Source organism: Cyprinodon variegatus, unplaced genomic scaffold (genome assembly GCF_000732505.1).
Source record: "Cyprinodon variegatus isolate N-32 unplaced genomic scaffold, C_variegatus-1.0 Scaffold460, whole genome shotgun sequence".
In the NCBI taxonomy this organism is placed as follows: Eukaryota; Metazoa; Chordata; class Actinopteri; order Cyprinodontiformes; family Cyprinodontidae; genus Cyprinodon; species Cyprinodon variegatus.
In genome coordinates, this window is record NW_015150913.1 from 649971 (window position 1) to 656759 (window position 6789).

The window sequence follows — 6789 nt, forward strand, 5'->3', positions numbered from 1 at the left end:
TGAGTGGGAAAGAACAGGAGTTAGAAGACGCGCCAGCAGCACTTTATAGGTCTGCTGTATGGGACCACTTTGCATTTAGAGTGACCTACGATGACGGCGGAAATAAAGTTGTGGATAAAAGTGCAACAGTGTGCAAGCATCGTGCAACACGTTTTGTTTATGCTAACAGCAACACGACCAACATGTCAGGCTAACAATCAACATATACCAAACCGAACTGAAAACCATGAACTGAACCGAACCGTGGATTTTGTGAACCGTTCCACCCCTATTACACATACAATATGACCTTGTAATCAGAATAAGACTATTGTTACTTGTTAAGAAATTCCTGTTGCATAAAAAAAAGATATTGTTTCTGTACTTGATTTTATTTTTTATCTCTCATTAGCTGCTTTTCCCCAGCCTTTTTTTTTCCAGTAAATAAATAAATGTACAACTCAAAAAAAAGCAATAACTGTATAACTCAAAATGTTAACTCTGGTGTTACTGGTTAGTAATCCTCATCTGGCCCCATCTGGTCGCCCCTTTGAGATATTCCTGGAGACGCCACTGTGTCAGCACCAATAACAGATTTCTTTTCATGGGAAACTAAATCCCTGGCTGTGGCCCTGCAGAACTATTTCTCACTAATAATTTGATAGTTTAATCATAAATAGTACCCTTTAGAAAAAAATGAGGGCAATGGGAGAAATATATATATATATATATATATATATATATATATATATATATATATATATATANATATATTTTTTTTATATATATATATCTTCATATATTTTTTTTTATAAGGCTTAAGAGATTGTTGATTCGATTTTGTATTTCATCAATTAAAGCTAACTATGAAATCATACTTTCAGCAGGAAATACTTGATGCTACTTGTTGCTTTCTAAACAATAAGCAATGCGAGGGAGGGATCATAGATGCATGTGGCACCCATAGGTTGGGAAGACAAGAGCAGATCCGTTTGCGTCTATGTTACACCATTCAGCTATATTTATTTATTTATTTTCTGCCCTCCTTTGGGATTTGTTTATTAGCAAACACGCAGCCTGACAGGTGAGTTTGAGTTTTTTTGTATTTTTTTATATTAAATATAATAATATCTTGTTAATATTGTGTAAAAAGGGTGTGAAGGCGAAGAAGCGCAAACGACTCATTTCGATACTAATTTCAGACTTTCTGCTGACCGTATGAAGTCTACCTATTTAGGTTTATTTATTGTTTTTTTTTTTTTTTTATTTGTCAATTTTGGTTTTCTTAAAATAAAAGTTTACTTCCTGGTTGATTGAAACCGCTGCAGATTTTAGTTCGCAAAAAGATATACCTCTACCTTTAACCTCCTTTTAATAATGAAACACTTTATCTTGAACATTAATAGGGTTTTATGATGTAGGATGCTTTTCATTAATTTAAACTATATTTACATTTTCAATGTAACTTGGAATTAAATTTCTCACATTTTCTCGCTTGATTAGCGCATACAAGACCACGGGCATCACATTCAATCTCAGCAAAGTATAATTAAAGTAAATGATAACGATGATAATAATAAACAAAAAAACGCAAAGGTATTTATTTCGTTATCTATCGTGTATTTGGGCGTGCGAGCTCACGCATCCACCCGCACCCGAGGAAGCGCTTCTTCAAATACCTGCTGAAGTTTCCAATGTCAAACTCTGCTCTAGTATCTCTTATGCTTGTTTTTGAAAACTCAACATTGTCAACGTGAAAGATGTGAATATTTGGGTTTGTTTTAGTTAAAAAGCCTCATCGTTATTTTGTTTTAAAAAAAAATATTCATTATCCTACATTACAACTCACTTATGATTAGTACGTGTTGAATTTTTGGAATATTTTCTAAAATATGCATAAGTTATAATTGCTTTAAATAATTGTATGTATAAAACAATTTGAGCAAACCCATAAAAAGCACTTTATGTTAACATAGAGGTAGACTTACTTGCTAAACGCTGTTCAAATGCAATTAAAAAACAAGAAATGTATGTGTAGAATAATTAGATCAAGATTAAAACTGGACACGTTTTTATTCCACTCATGGATGAACTAAAAATGTCGGCTTTACACGACTGGTTTAAGAGTACCTTTATTTGGATAAGCAAGAAGATCCTGCTTACCTGGTGCGTTTAAGCCACAGTGGAAAGCTGGGTCATTTTATTCATCAGAGTCTGGCTTTAAGTTTACACTCAAACATTTTAATTTAAAATCAAGTAAAACACGCTTACAGTAAGCTATTTTAAAAGGGCCAGGTACTTAAAAAGTAAATAAAATATTTGCTTAAATATGTTTAAGAGTTATAATTTTACAGGAATCAATGTGTTGAATCGAAAACAACTGAAGTTGTTTGTTGTTTTCTAAGGTGGAAAAGTTCAACTATTCCTCCAGTATTTGATTAGTTTTATTTTGTGGCATATTTTTTTTTGTAACTTGGATTTCAGAAAATCTGTCATCTAACCACAACCAGCTCAAGCCCCTATAGGGTCCTAAGCAACATTTGATTTGAGGACCTTCTACTTCTGCTATTGAAGTCGAATTCTGCAATAAACAGGCAGATGATAAAAATCATTACCACCTACTTTAAACTTAATGCACCTACTAAAAGCGTATTGCAGTGCTTCTCATTTGTCTTATTACACTAAATGATTAATGTAGTAATTAGTTTACTTACAGTAAGTGTCATGTTATTAAACTGTAGCGCAAGAAGAACAACTAAAAATAGCTTTGATAATAGAAAGTTACATTATACAGAAGCAGACATGATTAAATCAAATAACCAATAAATTATCAAGCATGTACTTAAATAACACAAACAGAAGTACCTAATCCAGATAAATAAATAAAATTCAAATTTGAACATTTAGCTCTTAAAGAGTAGTAAATATATCCTAAAGCTCTTTTTTTTTTTCTTTTTTAAATATGGACTACCTTTACTGGCACACCTTCCTTTTTTTATGAAACTCTGTTCTTTCTGAGTTAATTACGGTACTTAAAAAACCAGTGCTTCCTGTATTTTCTGTTTGCAAAGCCACTGATAACATCACTGTGACTAAAAGCCAAATTCTTTTTTCAAACTAAGCATGAACAGCTCACTCTGTCACTCTTCTCCCAGAGAAGATCTCAAGTAATTATTTGTTTATTTGAGTTTGGGAAAGCTGTGCTCTGTAGATGTAACAGTCACAGGGAGAGCATAGGTCATCTTTAGAGGTACGTAAAATGTTTGGTAGAACTCAGATCCTTTTTTTTTCTTTTTTGAGAGGTCAGTGAATGAATTAGATCATATGCTCTTTAGGATATCCAAAATGTTTTGCACCTTTGCAACCATTGCTCCATCCTCAATATAAGACTGCTCTCCAAAGATTAGATTGTGTCTAAGAAGATTAGACTGGTCTTTCTCTTAAGTTTGTTTATCTAGCCTTGAGAACAACCATTTCTTTTTCACACACAAGTAATGAGCTACCCTAGAAGAGTGTTAACTTTCCAGTATGATAATAAAGTTGCGGAAAGAGAATCGGGTTTACAGCTGGCTTCTTCTTTCAGCCTGCGTCAACAAACAAACTCCTTTCCAAGATCAACTCTCATTTTTCCTCGCACATGATCCCTTTCCAGTATCCTCTTTTTGACCTCCTCAAAAGGTTTAAACATTTTTCTTTGCCTCAGCCATGAACAGTAGTAGAGCAGATTGAAAAATAGTAGAGCATAAGCTTTAGCTCTACGACTATATTATGGCCTAAGGCCGTAAAACAATTTTTCTCCCAGGTCACAGGACCTGGCCAACGGCAGTGCATTTTCTCCCAATTTAAATAGGTGGTATTTCAAGAGGGTAGCCCCACTTGTAGCATTGATAGTGTCAAGTGATGTATATTGGCAAGGGGAATCATTTAAAATAACTTATGTGTCAACTCTTTGGGTCACGAAGTCCATGGTGTGCCTTTAAGGTTCACCAGTGTGAGCATGAACTATACTACTATACTTGATGCTTATGATAGATTTATGATCAATGTATGATCAACATTGAGAGAAACTGAATGTCTGAGAGAACTTAAACTGGGGTGTCGCCCTTTCCTTGAAAATGTCAGAGCATTGGTCAGAGGTGGCAAGAGGAGCCAAATGTTTCCATGCTAAGACTCTTTATGAGAGATAAAGAGTTTTTTTTTGTTGTGTGAAAAGTAAGATGCATGCGTTTTAAGTCTAAAACATCTGGGAACAATGCGTCAAAAGGAACAATTTTTAAAAAGTAAAGCATAGAACCAACAGAAACTATGTTTTCATATAATGGCCTTTTCTCTTTAACAAAACCTCCAAACTGCTCTACCGGTTTGCCAGCAACCAGTTTTGTATATTTACATTAAGCACAGCAGTATGCTTGAAAATAACACCAGTTTCACTTTTACCAGTATGGACATATTATACATCTTTAGAAAGCTTAGATTCTACACAACCAACTGCCAAGTTCATTTCATGGACACCATGAGCACTAAAGCACAATTAATAAAGATATAGCAGCATGTTAAATCACAATTTTTAAAATAAAGCTTCAACTTCCTACCTTTTAAGCGATCCTGAAGCCGTATTAAATTGAATCTTATATTGTTTATATCTGTAAGGGTCTACAGATAAAAAGTAATTCAGCATATTTTTAATAAAAAACATTTGATAATGAGAAATTGCTGCATAAAGTCATTTTTTACCATCAGAAGTTTGATCCTTACCCTAGCTTCAAAACATTTCCAGTTGATTTTGGGGATTTTTAGTTTTATCACCTTCAAGCCTACAAATAAAAGTGTCCCCATCAATTTTGTTTGAGATTTGATTCCAGGACAGTCCTCGAAGCATCACAAGGACACCCCGTCTCTGCTGCCATCTTTATGCCTGCTTCCCCTAACATTATTCCTCATAAAGTCTGGCTGCTGTGAGATCCACACGCAATGTTTGTTTCTAGAGCCAAATAAATTAATATGAAATTACTAAAACAAGCAGTGTTGGGAAAGTTCTCTTTCTACGTGAACTAGTTCAAAGTTCAGTTCACACATTTTAAAATGAACTAGTTTAGTTCATAATTCAAAATTTTGAACTAAGTTCACAGTTCCAAAAAAATGAACTAGTTCATAGTTCTTTTTTTTTTTTTTCATATAATTACACCATATACACAACTATAATAACATAAAAATCTGTAAAAGATAGTGAAACTGCTGCTTTTTAAGCTAAAATAAGCCCCAGTGCCTTTTCTAAGCTATATTTTATTTTTTTAGCCATAGGCATTGTAATAAAAGAAAATCAGCATTCAAACTTAAAAAAAGAATAGGACCGCTGTCATCACTCAACCTGGAGCGGTGCACCCTACACATGTGTAGGGTGACTACACCATGTGTAGGGTTGTTTGAAACCTTATTTCATAAGTTACAAAGCCCAAAGGACTGTATGAGGCATAATATTGAGCTACTTGGTGCGTCACTGGCTGACGGGAAGTGACTGGAAGTGAGATTTCAGGGACCGTATCTGGCTCAAATCGCATCATACAAAGATGAAGACACTTTTGTCTTGTAGATAAGAAGACGATGTTAAAAAACATAGCACACATCGCCGGCTAACAACCTAGGAAATAAGCATTAGGACGTAAATATTAGCAAGATGCTGAGCATCAACTATGACCAGCTAACTTTTCTGATTTCAACAACCAGAGGTAATGGGCGATTTTGTCATCATGGAATATTCTTATGATGAATATGCTGGATTACTTTTAATCTGTGGACCCTTATGGACGAATGGAGTATAAGCAATTGAAAATCGGATTTATAAAACAGCTTCTGGATGCCTTCAAAATTATGTAGTTGTGGCTGCTTTGTTCGTTTACATTTTGACATGCTGCTATATCTGTGTTAACTGTGCTTTGGTGCTCATTGGGTCCATAAAATAAACCTGGTGGTGGAATTGTGGAAAATCTAAGCTTTCCATATAGACATATCTAACATGTCTATATTGGTAAACATTATTCTCAAAACTCAAATCTTAAATTAGTTAAAATTAGGTGGGTGTTCACTAGGTCTCTCTGTACATTGCATGGACTGTTTGCAGTTCTTTAAATTAGTTGGCTGTTGTGGTTGAGGCTTTAAGCCCTTCCTCCAACGGTTATTTTTGACTGTGTAAAATATATACAAAAAAAAGCATTTGTGGTAAGAAAGAATAAAAGCTAATAATACAAAATAGAAACTTGAAAAAAATAGATGAAAATACAAATAATGTTTTTCATATTCAATGCAAGTATGCATGATTTATTAATTTGAATAAAATAATGATTCACTAGGATAAATATCTGAATCAGAGATCAGCCTGAGCTAATAATCCCACTATGATTAAGGTGATCTGACAAACATTCCAAAGTTTACCTTAGATTTAAAATGTAATTCTTCAAAGGAAATAGTTTTTGCCTCAGCCATGGCAAGAATATGTATAAAAGCTTTTTAGTAGTGTGTATGAAAGATTTTTAGTAGTATGTATAAAAGCTTTTCACCAGTGTGTATCAAAGCTTTTCAGTAGTATATATGAGGCTTTTTTGTAGTGTTTATTAAAGCTATTTAGTAGTGTATATGAAAGCTTTTTAGTAGTATGTATAAAAGCTTTTCACCAGTGTGTATCAAAGCTTTTCAGTAGTATATATGAGGCTTTTTTGTAGTGTTTATTAAAGCTATTTAGTAGTGTATATGAAAGCTTTTTAGTAGTGTGTTTGAAAGCTATTTAGTAGTATGTATGAAAGCTTTTTAGTAGTG

The 6789-nt window shown here is 33.7% G+C and overlaps 1 protein-coding gene across 2 annotated transcripts in view; it reads left to right on the forward strand.

The window, feature by feature from the left end:
- The first annotated feature begins 940 nt into the window (after positions 1–940).
- The window catches only part of LOC107094052 (N-acetyllactosaminide alpha-1,3-galactosyltransferase-like), a 35724-nt gene continuing 29875 nt past the window's right edge, over positions 941–6789 (forward strand). For both annotated transcript variants that reach the window (XM_015389454.1, XM_015389455.1), the window contains exon 1: positions 941–1063. The gene's annotated coding sequence lies outside the window, so the exon portion shown is untranslated. The remainder of the gene's footprint in view (positions 1064–6789) is intronic.